Source organism: Cebus imitator, unplaced genomic scaffold (genome assembly GCF_001604975.1).
Source record: "Cebus imitator isolate Cc_AM_T3 unplaced genomic scaffold, Cebus_imitator-1.0 Scaffold54, whole genome shotgun sequence".
Taxonomy (NCBI): Eukaryota; Metazoa; Chordata; class Mammalia; order Primates; family Cebidae; genus Cebus; species Cebus imitator.
In genome coordinates this window covers 5,729,139-5,747,952 of record NW_016107369.1, presented here as the reverse complement: position 1 = coordinate 5,747,952, position 18,814 = coordinate 5,729,139, and the positions used below count along the sequence as shown (strand labels likewise).

General features: G+C 38.0%; 1 protein-coding gene across 1 annotated transcript in view; it reads right to left on the bottom strand.

Annotated features, from left to right (window-relative positions):
- Positions 1-18,814, bottom strand: part of NUMB (NUMB endocytic adaptor protein) — a 191,091-nt gene that overhangs the window by 127,565 nt on the left and 44,712 nt on the right. The window contains exon 2 of the mRNA XM_017528515.2: positions 18,479-18,610. The gene's annotated coding sequence lies outside the window, so the exon portion shown is untranslated. The remainder of the gene's footprint in view (positions 1-18,478; positions 18,611-18,814) is intronic.

Here is an 18,814-nt window from a genome sequence, read left to right as displayed (position 1 = left end):
TTTTTTTGAGACTGGGTCTTGCTCTGTAGCCCAGGCTGGAGTGCAGTGGCATGATCTCAGATCACTGCAACTTCCGCCTCCCAGGTTCAAGAGATTCTTGTACCTCAGTCACCTAAGTAGCTAGGATTACAGGCATGCGCCACCACACCTGGCTAATTTTTTGAATTTTTAGTAGAGACGGGGTTTTGCCATGTTGGCCAGGCTGGTATTGAACTCCTGGCCTCAAGAGATCCACTAGCCTCAGCCTCCCAAAGTGCTGAGACATCGTGCCTGCCCACTGGTGGTTTCTGTAATGAAATGCACAGCTCTAAAACTTAGGTGGTAGTAACTTTCAGAGTAAATGAAAAATTGGTTGCAATGGAAAAAATGAGTTTGATACTTAAGGCACACAATTACTTACTACAAATAAGTATTCTAAATTCTAACCACTATTTTTATTTTAATATCTATAGTTTCTGAAATATTGTACCCTGATAAAATGCTGGCTTAATTAGTGGGCTTTTCAAGATTATTACCATGAAAGTCCCAGAAGCCTCCAATTTTTTTTTTAATAATTTCAAGTGACTTAAGCTATTTTTAAAAAAATAGCTTCACGTGATTTAAGAACTACTGTAAACCAGGATGACCAGTGCAAGCCTACAGTCTCAGCTATTGTTGAGGCAGGAGGATCACTTGAGGCCAGGAGTTTGAGGCTATAGCATGCTACTGTGAATAGCCATGGCAACTGTGAATAGCCACTGCACTCCGGCCACTGCACTCCAGCCTGGGCAACATAGTGAGACACCATCTCAAAAAAACAAAGAACTGCTGTATTTCAGAAACCTTCAAATTTTAACAAATACACAGCTTTTAATTTAATAGATTGCAGGTAATTAAATATTTACTTTTTACTTATTCCATTGTAGCACTTCAATATCCTTTCTTATCCTTTTCTCTACCCCTACCCATATACCACCAGAGAAAGAAGTTGATCCAATGCTGCTACAATTCTAGATTTTTTTTTTAACTTGTCAGCATTAAGTAGGTCAGTCTTCTGCTCTAGTGGGTGTTTTGGCAATAGGTCCTCTTGCTGGAATACAGTGACTACTCTGCGTGGTAAGCACATATCACAAAGAAAAAAGACTTTTAATAACTCTCCCTTAGGCTCCTGATCGCAAGAAGAAAATCCCTTAGCCTTAACTACCAGGAAATTCTGACAGAAAAACAAAACACAATAGAAATAAAGAAAATTCTCACTCGAAATTTGTTCTATATAGTGAAGTCTACAGATTTTAAAGGCCCTCAGTATCCAGCAACCCATAAGGATTTTGCTGAGAATCTGATGTATTGTTTTCAGCCCAATTCTAATCACTGAGATTGTAAAAAGGCAAAGGAAAGATAATGAAAGACAATCTATCAGGTATTTTATTAAGTGATATGGTTTGGCTGCGTCCCTACCCAGATCTCCTCTTGTAATTCCCATAATCCCCATGTATCACAGGAGGGAATCATGGGGGCGGTTACCCCCACGCTGCTGTTCTCATGATAGCAAGTGATACATTTATACATGATGGTTTAATTCCTTACACAATCCTATGAAATAAGTCATGGTATCATATCCCCTTTAGGGGTAAAGAAAAGGATAAGAAAGGATACTGAAGTGCTACGAGAGAGTTTTTTTAATTAAAAAAAAAAAAAAAAAACATCTCACAAAATCTGATGGTTTTACAAGGGGCTTTTCCCCTTCTGCCTGGCATTTCTCCTTGGCATTTCTCCTTCCTGCTGCCATGTGAAGGACATGTTTGCTTTCCCTTCTGGCACAACTGTAAGTTTCTGAGGCTTCTCCAGTCATGCTAAACTCTGAGTTAATTAAAGCTCTTTCCTCTATAAATTACCCAGTCTCGGGTGTATCTTTATTAGCAGAGTGAGAATACACTAATACATTAAGAATTCTAATCGAAGAAACCATATCACAAAAACTAAAATTCTAGAAAACCTCTTCCTTGTAAGATAGAAATTCCTTGTGGGGAAATATTTAACTTAAAAAAGTCAAATAAAATTTAAACTTTTAATGATTGTATTATAGCAGGAAGTAAATCTGGTGTTTATTAGAACAAGTTATTTATACAGAATAAAGTTATTATCATTTTTTTTCCAGCTAGACCTATGGCTGATGTAATTTAAAAATCAACGTGGTTTCTTTATTGTGGATCTGATAACTCAGTTTTAAGCTTTTAATCATTTGTAAATCAAATATTAAAGAAGAAACTGACAGGTATACATTTAACCAACCACATTCAAACTATAAAACCTTGAGGTTGGGCATGGTGGCTCACACCAATAATCCCAGTACTTTGGGAGGATCACTTGAGGTCAGAAGTTTGAGATCAGTCTGGCCAACATATAGTGAAACCCCGTCTCTACTAAAAAATACAAAAATTAGCTGGACGTGGTGGGTTGAGCCTGCAGTCCCAGCTACTTGGAAGGCTGAGGCAGAATAATCGCTTGAACTGGGAGGGAGAGGCTGCAGTGAGCCAAGATCTCACCACTGCACTCCAGCCTGGGTGACAAAGCAAGACTCCCGCCCTCAAAAAACAAAACAAAACCCTTGACTATATCATTTAATATCCCTGGTCTCCATTTTATATATATCTTCTCTTCATATTGATTGATTGAGACACAGTCTCACTCTGTCGCCCAGGCTAAAGTGCAGTGGCACGATATTGATTCACTGCAACCTCCACCTCCTAGGTTCCAGTGATTCTCCTGCCTCAGCCTCCCAAGTAGCTGGGACTACAGGCTCACACCACCATGACCAGCTAATTTTTTTTATTTTTAGTAGAGATGGGGCTTCATTGTGTTAGCCAGGATGGTCTTGATCTCCTGACCTCATGATCCACCCACCTCAGCCTCCCAAAGTACGGGGATTACAGGCATAAGCCACTGTGCTCGGACCTTTTCTTCACTACATAAGGAGGGCGAAAGCTTAAAGCTAATACTATTCTTGTGGTCAAAGAGAGGGAAATACACACATGAAGAAAATGACTTTGAAATTATATAATTCAATAGTCACTGTTTAAAATGGGATAATAATGTATTTCTCCTGATTTCTACTTGCATTCGTTCCTCTCCAATGTACTACCTTAAATTATGCTATCAGAGACACACAGGTATGTACATCACCTTATCCTAGAGGTTTATGTGCCAAAAGACCACCAAAAATTTAATCTACATTTTATATACTTAAAAATGAAACAAATATACCAAAAAACACTGTAACATAACCCATGTTATGAAAACATGTAAAGAGCATTTTTAAAAAATAAAGGAAAATGACAGATGACAAAAGAAAAAATATAAATCCATGATAGAAATATCTGGTCCAACATTCTATTTCAAGGAGTTATACTAAGGGCATAATACAAGTACACAAAGGTGAATGTAAAAGAATGTTTATTGTAGTACCAATTGTGACAGTAAAAATTATAAGCTTAATCATCAGAAAATGGGAACTAGTTGAATAGCTTGTGGTATATCTAAACCATGGCATACAATGTAGCTTTTAAAATTATTAAGTGCTGGGCCAAGCATGGTGGCTCACGCCTGTAATCCCAGCACTTTGAGAGGCCAAGGTGGGTGGATCACCTGAGGTTGGGAGTTTGAGACCAGCCTGACCAACATGGAGAAACCCTGTCTCTACTAAAAATACAAAATTAGCTGGGTGTGGTGGCACATGCCTGTAATCCCAGCTACTTGGGAGACTGAAGCAGGAGAATTGCTTGAACTCGGTGTTGGGGTCAGAAGTTGTGGTGAGCAGAGATTATACCATTGCACTCCAACCTGGGCAACAAGAGTAAAACTCTGTCACGAAAAAAAAAAAAAATTATTAAGTGCTAAAAGGAGCCCCTCCTCCAAGAACACATTAGTATACTGGAATAGAGGGCAAATGTAGTTTGAAAATAATTCCAAAGTTATCATTGCTTTGATTTGCTTTTAGATACAGTAATTAATTTATTTTGAAATTTTATTAAACATGAAAGCAAAATGAGATTTTTGTATTTATCAAAGGAATTTTTAATGTTATCTATTTAAACATCAAAGATTCAATCCTTCTTTGAAGCCTTCCCCAATCCTCCGAAGCAAAGTCAGATGTTCCCTCTACTGTTTCCCAAATCACTCCTGAGATACCTTTGTTATAGGAATCATTACCCTACTGTCTTATTTATAAGACTGAGTTCCTTGAGGACAAAAACAAGAATCTTACTTTTTTTTTTTCTTTTTTTTGAGACAATCTTACTCTATCACCCAGGCTGGAGTTCAGTAGTGCGGTCTCAGCTCACTTCAACCTCCGCCTCCCAGGTTCAAGCGATTCTCCTGCCTCAGCCTCCTGAGTAGCTGGGATTACAGGCATGTGCCACCACACGCAGCTGATTTTGCATTTTTAGTAGAGACAAGGTTTTACCATGTTAGTCAGGCTGGTCTTGAACTCCTGACCTCAGGTGATCCATCCACCTCAGCCTCCCGAAGTGCTAGGATTACAGATGTGAGCCACAGCACCTAGCCGGTCTTAAGTATTTTTATGTTCTTGATACTTACAGCAGGTTTCAGCACACCATAGGCCCTAAATATAATGCTTATTGAATATATACATTCAAACTCTATTTTTCTGCTATATTAGATCCACTACCTTGGCTAATTTTTTAAACCTCTCTCAGCCTTGGTTTTCTTTCCAGCAACAATGGGGATACAATACCATGACCTATTTCATATGACTGTATAAGGAATTAAACCATCATGTATAAACATATTTGGTCTCACTGGTATATAAATGGCACCGAAAAAAATCCTATTTTTTCTTTTTTTTTGATGACTGCATCATAAAAAGTTGGAGAAACACATCTCCTTAAAGAGAACTGAAATGAATTACACAGATACTAATCTTGCAGAAATTTAAATTTTAAAAGATCATTTCCATCACATGGACACAAACATCTAAAAGGAAAAAACAAAAACAAAAACAAAAAATCATTTTCAGTTGCACTTGTCAGGGTTTTATTATTTTTTTTTTAACAGTTATTGTCAATAATAAGACCACTAATTACTCTCACAATGATGATTCCTTCTCCTATTTCAGACAGCTATGAGCATCCATGATGTAAGTCAGTGGTTCTCAAGCTTTAGCATGTATAAAAATACATAAAAACGCACAGACTGCTGGGCCTCAGACCTAAGGTTTCTAACATAGTAGGTCTGGGATGAGGGCCCAGCATTTGCATTACTAATAAGCCTGTAGGTGGTGCACATTTTGAGAACTATTTATATAAGTAATTCAGCAATCAAGTAATACCAACAGGTAGAGGCAGGAGGAGTTGTAGTTTTTTGGTAATTTCATTAAATGTCCTAAGAGATGAAAAGACTACTATTTTCAAGGGGAGAATTGGGTTCTACTCAAATACTTTATTATAAAATAATCCTGGAAGACTGTTGTACATCTGTCTACCAATTCTGCTAGAGAACTACTCCTACCCATTTTGTATATATATGGAAGAGGAGTAAGTGCAGGGAACATTAACTAAATCACCCAAGCCAGTCCAAAGTCTTCCCCTGGAATTTTTTTTTTTTTTTACATGATGGGGAAATATTACCTTGATTTCTGTAGGACTGCAACTATACAACCAATGTAAACTGGAGGTGCTTGCAGTCATCTTTCCTGACTATATGGAGAGAGCTCATCTCAGGAGAAGGCCAAGAGGCAAAGAAAAACAGAGTTGAGAAACATGGGATCAAAGAAAAAGCCCATGAAAGTCATTCTTGCCCCTAAATCTGTGCTGTATCAGGTTTGATTAGATTGTTCAATTACTTAAGCCAATAGCTATTTTCCCCCTTAAAATGGGTTTCTGTTCCCACAATTATAAGAGTTCTAACTAAAACTGTGAATAGGTGAAAAAGTTGAATGCAAAAGGCTCTAATAACACCCAGCTCTCCATGATAACATTTGAAAGAGAAATAGGAGATTTTCAGATGAGATGACATTGTGGCTGGTAGCCTGCAATCTGAAAGAGGCTACCACACTTGGAACTGTGACCGAAACTGTTTCACAAGCTCACAAGTGTGCTTTAATCAATACCTCAGGAAATTAGACGGTTGTGCCTTAGTCAGTATCTAACCTGATTTAACTTTATTAGCTGTAGTTTACAGTCAACACAGATCTCTAAATCTAGCCACACAGTATCATATATTTATTTGGCCTCTAATAACAATAATTAAATGTCGCAATTAACTCTACCATTCACTGATTAAATCTCTATTATATTAAGATACCACGATAATGTCTGGCAGGTAGCAGTACAAAAGAAAGAAAACAGATTAGGAACCGTCTACACTGAGATGACAACCAAAGCTAGGAAACTGAGTAAGTCTGCCAAGGGGAAGAGGATCCTTAACCTGGTCCATAGATGAGATTGGGGGATTTTTTTTTGAGGGGGAAGGGGCCTATGAAGTCCCAAAGTTGTAGGCAAAGTTTAATAGACATGTGCATTTTTCTGGGAAGGGGGATCACGGCTTATGTCAGATTCTGCAAGAAGGATAAGACCCAAAAAGGCTAACAACTACTGGCGAGGAGAGGAAATATCAAGAGGTACCTGTGAAGAACATTTACTCATATTATAAGAGAAGTTGAGAAGTTGAAATAAATCTATAAATTATTAAGTGTCTATGTGAATGGTGCTGTGCACATTATATATCATATTGCATTTAATCCTGTTAATAATCTTCTGAGATGGTTATCAGCAGCCCAATTTTACAGGTAAGAAAACAAAAGCACAGAGAAATTAAGTGGCTTGACTAAGGCTAGACAGCTATCCAGTCTACGACACTGTAGTGGAAAGTAAGATGCGTTATAAAATAAGGGGGCTATCATTCCAATTGCAATATTCACTATTTCTTCAGAGCAGTAACTCTGACAACCAATTGTTAGGTCAAGAACATAAACTTTGGAGATAGCAATAAGAACAAAATCATGGAATGCTTAATTAAATCAAATGATTTCTGAGGCTGTATAAATCTGGAAGATTGGCAATTTGACAGACTCTAATGCCATCATAAAATTAGCAGTTTGTGTCCAAAGCACTCATTCAAGCAAAAAGTCACTTAAGGATGAAGGCTGGAATAAGAACCAGTTTTAATGTTTGCAGTTGCTCTTTAGTATCAATGCAAAACAAAAAAAACGCTAGATGTCAATAATCAGTGCCAATTAAATATGGCAAATCTGCCTAAATTATTATTCTCTTCACCAATACTTATGAATTCTGGCTTCTAATCTAATAAAAGTCTTTAAAATAAACACTTTCATTTTATTGTCTCTCTAAGCCAAGAAGATCAAGTTTTTGCTGGGATCTTTTCCCCTCTTCTAACAGTTTGGAACCATTAGTAGCAACTGTCACAGTAAGTGGGTCTCAATACTCTTTTTGCATTTAATCTTAACTTTGTAAATTTAATTTTTAAATTTATATTTTATTAAGGTATAGTTGATAAACAAAAATTATTATTTTTTTTTTTGAGATGGTGTTTCACTCTTGTTGTCCAGGCTGGAGTGCAATGGTGTGATCTTGGCTCACTGCAGCTTCTGCCTCCCAGGTTCAAACAATTCTCCCACCTCAGCCTCCCAAGTAGCTGGGACTACAGGCATGCACCTGTAATTTTGTATTTTTAGTAGAGACAGGGTTTCACCACGTTGGCCAGGCTAGTCTCAAACTCCTGACCTCAGGTGATCCACCTGCTTCAGCCTCCCAAAGTGCTGGGATTACAGGCGTAAGCCACCATACCCCAGCAGACAAATAAAAATTACATATTTATAAAAATTCAATGTGATGTTTTGATATATTTATACATTGTAAAATGATTAAATTGAGCTAATTAACGTATCTATCACCTCACAAACTTATTTTGTTTTTGTGAAAACATTTAAGATTTACTGTCTTAGCTGTTTTCTTAAAAAAAAAAAAAAAAAAAAAAAAAAAGATTGTCTCACTCTGTTGCCCAGGCTGAAGAGTAGTGGTGTGACCATAGCTCACCAGAGCTTTGAATTTCTGGGCTCCGGTGATCCTCTCACCTATGCCTCCTGAGTAGATGGAAATACAGGCACAAGTAACCACAATCTGTTCTCTTTATCAAGTATGTAATACATTATTATTAACTTATAGTCACCATTGTTGTACAAGGGATCTCCAGAACTTATTCATCCTAACCAAAACTGTGTACCCTTTGTATCCTTTGACCTGTATCTCCCCACTTCCCTCTCTTCCTCTCCAGGCCCAGGCAACCATCATTCTACTTTGTTTCTGAATTTGACTTTTTAAGACTCCACTTGTGAGATAATGAAGATTTGTTTTTTGTTTTTTTTGCTTATGCATTTCTTCATTTGAAACCAAAAATAACATTTCACATTCTTTTATTCTTTCTTGTTTACATTCAGAATAAAAGTCAATGTTAGTATCTGGCAATGTTTATAATTTGTTTAATAAAGCCACGTTGTCTTTCTATGCCTACCTTATTTCACTTTGCACAATGTCCTCCAGGTTCACTCACAATGTTGCAAATAAACGGATATCCTTCTTTAAGGTTGAATAGTATTTCAGAGTGTGTGTGTGTGTGTGTGAGAGAGAGAGAGAGAGAGAGTGAGTGTGTGTGTGTGTGTGTGTGTGTGTGTGTGTTACATGTGGCTTTAACTCCAGCCTAGGCAACAGAGTGAGCCCTTATCTCTAATAAAATAATACAATAATACAATAATAAAAGGATCTCCACCTTTAAGGTTGAATAGTATTGAGTGGGGGGCAGTGGGGGGGGAGGCAGAGAGAGAGAGAGAGAGAGAGAGAGAGAGAGTGAGTGTGTGTGTGTGTGATATGTGGCTGTAATTCCAGCCTAGGCAAGTGGGTGTTAATATTCTTTTTGCATTTAATCTTAACTTGTGGTTAAGAGTTAGACCTTGTCTCTAATACAGTAATAAACACAGGTATTAAATGTAGGTATTCATAAGTATAGCTACACATGATGTATACACACACATACACACACGCTCTACATTTCTTCATCCATTCATCTGTTGATGGACACTTAGGTTGATTCCATATCTTGGCTACTGTTATGTTGCAATGAATCTTAATACATTTTAAAGGGATGTGAGCTGGGCATGGTGGCTCATGCCTATAATCCAAGCACTTTGGGAGGCAGAGGTAGGTAGACTGCTTGAGCCCAGGAGCTCGAGACTAGCCTGGGCAACATAGCAAAACCCGTCTCTACAAAAAATACAAAAATTAGCCTGGCAGGTGGTGTGTCCCAATAATCCTAGCTACTTGGGAGGCTGAGGTGGGAGGACTGCTTGTGCCCAGGAGGTCAAGGCTGCAGTAAGCCATGATGCCACCACCACACTCCAGCCTGGGCGGTCGAGGAAGACTCTGTCTGTAAAATAATAAAATATTAAAATTTAAATTAAATTAAATTTAAAAGGAGTTATTTCAGAATGATGTTAATTCTGAGGAATTAACATCAGAGAGATGAGGAATGAAACATAGGCTAATCATTCAAACAGAGATTAAAAGTAGGTATTCATATGTATAGCTACATATGACATTAGGTGTTCTACAGGCAAAGCATAGTTTTTCCTGGTCTCAGCTGTCTTCTTTTTAAAAATGGAAATAACCTTAAAATGCATTATTGTTGAAGACAGTGAAGATGAATTGAGTTTTAGAACGGCTAGATGGATACAGACACAGCTGAAAGAGAAATAAAATCCTTAACATAGCTGTTTCTTCTATACATGGAAAATAAGCCTAAATTGGAGTTAATACCAACTTCAGGTAGGAATGAAAACTAGTATAGTCTTTTTATTTTTATTTTTTATTTTTCAAAGTTAGGCACATGCCATCATGCCCAGTGAATTTTTTATTTTTATTTTTTTGTAGAGACAGAGACTTATTCTGTCACCCAGCTGGGGTGCAGGGGCACAACCATAGCTCACTATAACCTCAAACTCCTGGGCTCAAGTGATCCTCCTGCCTCAGTCTCCCAAAGTGCTGAGATTACAGGCATGAGCTACCATACCTGGCCAGCCTGCCCATCTATCCATCTATCTATTTATTTTATTATTAGGGTGTGTGTGTGTGTGTGTGTGTGTGTGTGTGTGTGTGTGTAAGCAACAAGGTGTTACTCTGTTGCCCAAGCTGGAGTGCAGTGGCACAGTCATAACTCACTGCAACCTCATACTCCTGGGCTCGAGGGATCTTCCCATCTCAGCCTCCAGAGCAGCTGGGACTAAAGGCGCACACGACAAGGCCTGTCTAGTTTTTGGTTTTGGAGAAACAAGACCTTGCAATGTTGCCCAGACTGGTCTCAAACTCCAGGGCTCAAGTGATACTCCTGTCTCAGCCTCCCAAATTACTTGGATGACAGTGGTGAGACACCAGCCTTTTTAGAATATAGTTTTGCAATATGCAACTAAAGAGCTTAAAATGAACATATATTGAGGAATATTTCATACAGAATCATCAGACCAACCAGATAATTTAAGGTACATCTATGCCAGTGGTTCTCAAACTTTAGCATGCATCAGAGTGACCTGAAGGGTTTGTAAAACCATAGATTGCAGCCGGGCACAGTGCCTCATGCCTGTAATCCCAGCACTTTGGAAGGATGAGGTGAGTACATCACTTGAGGTCAGGAGTTCAAGACCAGCCTGGCCAACATAGTAAAACCCTGCCTCTGCCAAAAATACAAAAATTTAGCCAGGCATGGTGGCACACACCTGTAATCCCAGCTACTCAGAAGCCTAAGGCAGGAAAAACGCTTGAACCCAGGAGACAGAGGTTTCAGTGAGCCAAGATGGCACCACCGCACTCCAGGCTGGGCAACAGAGTGAGATGCCATCTCAAAAACAAAACAAAACAAAACACAGATTCCTGGGCCCCCAAACCAGGTTTCTGATTCAGTAGGTCTAAGCGGAGGCCAAGAATTTGTGCTTCTAATAAATTTCCAAGTAATGCTGGTATCTCTGGTCCAAGGACCACAATGAGCATCACTGATCTAAACAATGGACTGCTATGAAGCTATTACAAATGAAGATCTACATATATCGATGTAATAGATATAGGCAGTGATGTACTGATAAGCTGACTTGGGGAGGAATTCAGCAGGGCGAAAGAAGGCCCCCTTTGTACAATTTGTGAAATTCACTGATGTAGCTAATCCCACCATTGCTAACATTAAGCTACCAACAATTTAGGCTTGCATAATTTCTTAATTATTGGTTCTGATCAGGTAGTGCCAGCTGGCTCAAGCACGCCACACAGAAAAAAATCTAAAAAGATTTAAGGCAAAATGGCAATTAAGCAGTTATCTTTGGGTAAAAGAATTATGGGAATTTTCTTAATGGCTTCCTGTATTTTCTTAATTGTTTTATGAGCATTCTTACTTTTATAATCTATTAACAATTAAAAATGAAGTTATTTGCATTGGCTATATCTTTCTGAGCATTAAATACTCACAGACACACATTCATATATATATTCATACACACACACACACACACACACACACACACACACACATATATAGTACATTCATATATATATATATATAGAGAGAGAGAGTTGAAGTTTTACACCCCCTCTAGAGAGGACACTGATATTTAAACATTAAGACCAAGTCTACTATTGCACTCTCTCTCTGTGTTAACCTGACCTTGACAAAGTAGAAAAAGAAAGAATGATAAAGGCCCAACTGAGAAGACTCTGAACTCTACCCCCGGAGCATCAAGGGCTAGATGTGCCTGTTTACAAAATGAAGCATTACCAGCTGTCCTAGAATCCAAGCGGAAAATAGCCTAATACAGCCTGCAATGCGTGTGCTATAAAACCCAGTTTCACAAAAGGAGCAGGAACATAATCCCTCTAGCTTTGCCACATAAAAATGTAGGTTTAACAGTTCACCAAATTGTTAATGAGAAAAAAATCAAAAATAACGTAAATATCCCACACTAGAAGAGTAAATAATTTAAAGCTATAAAATGGAATATGTACCTATCAAATGGTGATATTTTAAAATGTCTAACAACATGGGGAAATGTTCATAAATTATTGTGAAAAGAAAAAATGTAAGAAAACTGTATCATCCCATTAATAAACAATACATATTTGTTTATGAGTGTGTTTGTGTGTGTGTTTAAAAACCAGAAAGACATAGCCAATGTTAATAGCAATTATCTCTAGATTGGGTTTTACAGATGATCTTTTTATATTTGCCTATTTGTATTTTCAAAAATATATCTACAACAAATATATATTATTTGGGTTTGTTTTTCTCTTTTAAGTCACCAAGCAGGGGAACCCAAATGGTAACAAGTAAATGAAAAGATGCCCAACCTCACTCTCAATCACAGAAATATAAAATAATATACTTCTGTATTCCAATCCAATTGATAAGGCTGAATAGATGGATAAGACCAAATATTGGTGAGTATTTAAGGAAATGGGAATCCTAATTCACTACTGGAGGGAGCATAACCTATGTAGCCATTCTAGAAAACAACCTGGCAATATTTAGTGAAATTAAGTATGTGTATGGCCGGGCACGGTGGCTCAAGCCTGTAATCCCAGCACTTTGGGAGGCCGAGACGGGTGGATCACGAGGTCAAGAGATGGAGACCATTCTGGTCAACATGGTGAAACCCCATCTCTACTAAAAATGCAAAAAATTAACTGGGCATGGTGGCGCATGCCTGTAATCCCAGCTACTCAGGAGGCTGAGGCAGGAGAATTGCCTGAACCCAGGAGGTGGAGGTTGCGGTGAGCCGAGATCGCGCCATTGCACTCCAGCCTGGGTAACATGAGTGAAACTCCGTCTCAAAAAAAAAAAAAAAAAAAAAAAAAAGTATGTGTATGGGCCACAAGTGAGCAATTCCTTTTCTTGGTATATACTAACTTTTGCACACATCAATAGGATATATGCATAAGGTTGTTCACAGCAGCACTATTTGTGTTAGTTGTTGAAAACTAGATTTACAAAACAGTATGTGCTTGCATAATTCCTTTTTTGATCAAAAATAAATAAGATTCAGAGCATACCATTATACAGATTCAAAACACATATACACAAAACAATATGAACATATTTCAAAAATAAGTACATACTTATATTAAGCATATTAAATACAGTTGGCCCTCCATATCAATGGATTCAACCAACTGCAGATTGAAAATATGACAGGAAAAAAAAAGCCTTAGCCATATGCAGTGGCTCACATCGGTAATTCCAACAACTCTGGAGGCTGAACCAGGAGGACTGCTTGAGGCTAAGAGTTTGAGCTTACAGTGAACTATGACTACACGGCTGTGCTCCAGCATGAACAACACAGGAGCCTGTCTCGAAAAAATAAACAGGCCAGGTGTGGTGGCTCACACCTGTAATCCCAACACTTTGGTAGGCTGAGGCCAGTGGATCACTTGAGATCAGGAGTTTGAGACCAGCCTAGTCAACATGGAGAAACCATGTATCTACAAAAAACACAAAAATTAGCCGGATGTGGTAGCACCTGTAATCCCAGCTGCTGGGGAGGCTGAGGCAGGAAAATCGTTTATAGTAAGCCAATAAATGTAAATGAAGTGTTTCCCTGAGTTCTGTGACAGCCTAGCAAATTAACTGAACCAAAAGAGAGAGTTGTGGTAACCTCAATTTATGGCTAATCAGCCAGAAGTACAGGATACAACCTGGGGCTTGCAATTGAAGTAGGGGACAGCCTTGTGGGACTGAGCCCTCGGCCTCTGGTACCTGATGTTATCTCCAGGTAAATCATGTCAGAATTGAGTTAAAATGTAGGATATCCAGCTGGTGTCTGCCAAAGAATTGTCTGGTTGCTAGTCGACAGAAATCCCCACACATATTGGTGAGCAGAGGTGCTGTGTTATATTGAGTTTGTATTGGTTTGATTTTTCTCATATCTCCTGTGTACTATTCTGGTAAGGAGTGTTGATAGTAAGAAAGGCTGTGGGTTTGTGGGGGCAATAGATATATGGAAATTCTCTGTTTTTGCTCAATTTTGCCATAAGCCTGAAACTGTTCTAAAAAAATTAAGTCTTACAAAAACGAACAAACAAAACAGGGGATGGTACTCATGAACCAATAATGACTAATTGGTATAAACAAACAAAACAAAGATGTACAAATCTGGAAGTTTCATGTCAAAAGCATCAGAGCACATCCATATGTATAATGGAAACCACTAACAAAATACGTAAGACTAAATCTGTTTTTGAGACAGGGTCTCACTCTGTCGCTCAGGATGGAGAGCAGTGGGGTGCAATGAGAGCTCACTGCAGCCTCAAACTCCTGGGCTCAAGCAATCCTCCTGCCTCAGCCTCGTATCTTGGACCTCATGCAGCTAATTTTTAGAATATTTTGTAATAAAGTCTCACTATGTTTGCCCAGGCTGGAATCAAAATCCTCGGCTCAAGTGATCCCTCTGCCTCAGCCTCCCAAAGTGCTAGGATTACATTACAGGTGTGAGCCACTGCACCTGGCCAAAAATTTTTTAATCATCGTGAAAAATAATTCAAATCCAGTTTCTGCAGCTATTTTTTCTTCAAAAGATGAAGAAAAATACTACTAATCAACAATACATCTTTCATCACAAATGAATTTCTAGAATAAATTAAATGACTGATTCCCTGGTATATGGAGCCTAAAACATAAAAATAATTAAAAATAGCAGGAGCAGATACCTTTTACTGAGAGCCCATAAAGTATTGCACTGTACATATAACACCTAATCTTTCTAACAATCCTCAGAGACTCAGAGATTACACACTACATTACTATCTTAGAGAGATTAATTGATTTGCCTGAAAACACACAACTATGTAGTGTAACTAGGAATCAAATATCATCTGTCTACCTTAAAGTCTATGCTCTCTCACTCTACCCCCATGTCCATAAACCAAACAATTAAAATATCTTCCATTGTAGCACTTCCAATGTAACAGGCATAGTATTAGGTATGTTACATAAATTATCTCCTCCATATTTCACAATTACCCTAAAAGTCAAATATTATTAATTCCATTTTACAGATGAGAAAATAGAGGCTTATAAATTTAATAACTTGCCCAAGGTTCCAAGGTTCAAGCCAAGTTTCACTTTGCATTATCAAAAGCGCACCTTCACAACTAAATTTAAAATTATCTTTACTATTTTTAGTCCTTTTGTTCTCCACAATACCCAGTTAAATATTACGTAATAATAAAGCTGAACATCACATTGAAGTCAAATGAACACAATTTTGATATAAAATGAATGTAATCATGTAACTGACAGATGTTAACTGGCTACTCAAAAAGCCATTCCCAAATCCCTACTCCCTCCTTGCCTTTCATTACAGAGGCCAAAAGATGAAAACAGCTAGAGGTGACCAACCATATGGCCCAATTTTGGCCCTTGGGACATTGGAAATGACTTGCTGGAATCACTAATAAGAAAGCTTTTTCCTTGGTCTTTTTCCTTCTTCCTTGAATGTAGGTAGAAGGCTGGAGCTGCAATAGCTGTCTCAAGACCACGAAAGGCCAAGCAAATCACAAATTCATAGGCCCCAACAATGTTGAGCCATTAAAGCAACATGAGCAACTGCTGACTTCAGACTTATGTAAGCCTTATGGTCAGGTTTTCAATTGCTTACAGCTTGATTCAACCATTATATATCACCTTATCAGAAACTTTACCACAATTTTAACTGTAAATTTTTTCCTGGTTAATAATTAAAAAGAAAGTTACATACTAGTCCTAAATTAGTCTGACAAAGTTACAATCTCCTAATGAGGACTGTTCTGAGTATTTGCTCAGGGAGTCGTGAGAAGACTGAGAGGAGGAAAGAATGAGAGACAAGAATAGAGAATCAGGGAGTTCCCTGGGCTCTGAATTGCACACATGGTGAGAGCCCAGACTCTCAAAATAATCACCAAGAGTATACCATCAGGAGGGATACATCCTTGAACAATAATATAAGCCTTCAGGGTGTGGTGGCTCATGCCTGTAATCCCAGCCCTTTGGGAGGCCAAGGCAGGCAGATCACTTGAGGCCAGGAGTTCAAGACCAGCCTGGCCAATATGGCGAAACCCTGTCTCTATTAAAAATACAAAAAAAAAAAAAGACACCAGGTGCAGTGGCTCATGCCTGTGATCCCAGCCAGCACTTTGAGAAGCCAAGGTGGGTGGATCACAAGGTCAGGAGTTCGAGACCAGCTTGGCCAATATGGTGAAACCCTGTCCCTACTAAAAATACAAAAATTACCCGGGTGTGGTGACATGCGCCTGTAGTCCCAGCTACTTGGGAGGCTGAGGCAGAAGAATCACTTGAACCTGGGAGGTGGAGGTTGCAGTGAGCTGAGACTTCACCGCTGCACTCCAGCCTGGGTGACAGAGCAAGACTCTGTTTCAAAAAAAATTTTTTAAAAGATCAGCCAGGTATGGTGGTGCATATCTGCAATCCCAGCTACTTGGGAAGCTGAGGCACAAGAAACGCTTGAGCCTGGGAGATGGAGGTTGCAGTGAGCCAAGATTATGACACTGAACTCCAGCCTGGACAACAGAGCAAGGCTCTGTCACAAAAAAAAAAAAAAAAAAAAAATAGGAATAGGATATAACATGCTTCAAAACAAAAGCCCTGGAACATTAACACTCTTGTCCAAAAAATTCATAGTTAATTTTCTTAGGTATGAACAGGGTCTTGGGGTTATAGGGAAAAATAGTTTGCATTTAATAATAAATGTTTATTAAAGTATAATATCCTTTTTCTTAGAAGATGCATGCTGAAGTACTTAGAGGTAAATTATCATGATATCTGTAACTTACTTTCAAGTGGTTTATATAAAAGAGAATACATACATACTAGAATATATATATAAAGTATATGAAAACATTGAAATATCAGTGGGGGATATACAGATGTTCAACATATGTCTTACAACAACATATGTCTTACATATGTCTTCTAACATATGTCTTGCACATTTGAAATACTTCATAATAAAAAGTTGGTATTAATGTTAATTTCCTGGTTTTGGTATTGTACTACAGCTATACAACTTGGTAAAGGACAGATATAACTGGGTAAAGGGCACAAAGGACTTCATTTTCCTCTTTTTATACCTTTCTGTGAATCTAAAATGATTTCAGTACAAAAAGTTTAAAATGTTAGAAAGATTTCTTGCTTGGTAAGTTGGAGAAAATACATCTCCCGTTACCTTCCAGTTAACGAAACTGTAATACTGGGACTGCATAAAGAGCTATTTGAAGACGCTGTAAAGTAAATATCACAAGTGAATCCAGAAAAAGCACCAGAATTCCAACTATTATAAAAAACTCAACATTCTAAATATGAAAACAAAAATTATCAGCCAAGAAATAGCAGAGATAAAGAAAAACCAAATAGAAATTACTCCTTCTCAAAAAAAAAAGAAAGAAAGAAAATTCTAAATCTATTTTACTTTTTTCTGTTTAGGCATTTTAATTCCAATACATACGCTACTAGACAAGAACACACCAAATTCTTACTGAACTTATACACCATAAATATGGTATAAATATTCCTTTTTCATATATTACATATTATTTATATTCTTTATCTTAAAAGTAATACAAATTGTGGCCGATATTTTCCAAAGATGGCTACAACATTAGATTCCACCCATACGCTCTTCTTACAATGTGATGTTGACACTATTCCTTTCAAGTGGTGGGATCTATGTTCATGTCCTCCTTGAAACCTGGGAGGACCTTTACAACTACATCGACCAGTAGAACAGCACAAAGTAACATTATGTGACTTCCAAAACCAAGTCAAATATGCCATGCACCTTTGTCTTCCTCTCTCAGGATGCTCTCTCTCTTGGAACCCAAGGCTGTAAGGAAGCCAAATAGCCATAAGGAGAGGTCCCATGAAGGTCTTCTGACCAACAGCCAGCATTAACCACCAGATATGTGAGTGAACAAGCCTACCTTCAAATGATCCCAGTTCCAGAAACTGAGTCACTCTAACCCTTCTGGCCACCCTACCTCATGCTATATGTTAACAGAGACAAGCATCCCTACCAAGCAAGCCTTGCCCAAATTGCAAATATATGAACAAAATAAATGACTGTTGTTTTAAGCCACTAAGTTTGAGGTGCTTTGTTACACAGCAGTAGATAACTGCAATACCAGCTAATAAATACAATCTAGAAAATAGACAAAAAGAAAAATAATTTTAATTATTCTAAGTTTTACCATCATGAAACATTTTGACACACATTATACACTTAAGAAAATGTTTCACCCTACTCACCTAAGATTCCAAGTGATTTTACCAGGACAAAGGTTATATTTGTAAAGGCAATAAAATGTTTGCATCCGACTATAAACAGGAAGAAAGACTACTAGCCCTCAATCTACTTTGCTTATCCTTAAGTATCTCTTTCACTTACCTGTCCTAAGTGAGGTGTCTGAGGATTGCTGGCCCACCAATATTCCAACCTATGGATATGGATCAAGATCTTGAGTTGCGACAACAGCTGCACTGGCACTCTTCCCCAGAAGAAGTTGCTTAAGCCTCAAATCTGAAATTTTCAAGGAAAGAAAACCTTAAATATACAAACCTTCTTTCAATCACTTAAAGTTTCACTTCTATAGTTGAGTAAGGACTGATGGAGTTGGTTACAATACATGGAAGCGAATGTGCAGGTTTTACTAAAAACAGAGTTGGTCTGTGCAATTCTTGAAACAGGACAAAAATAATAACAATTTTAAAAATTGGACAATAT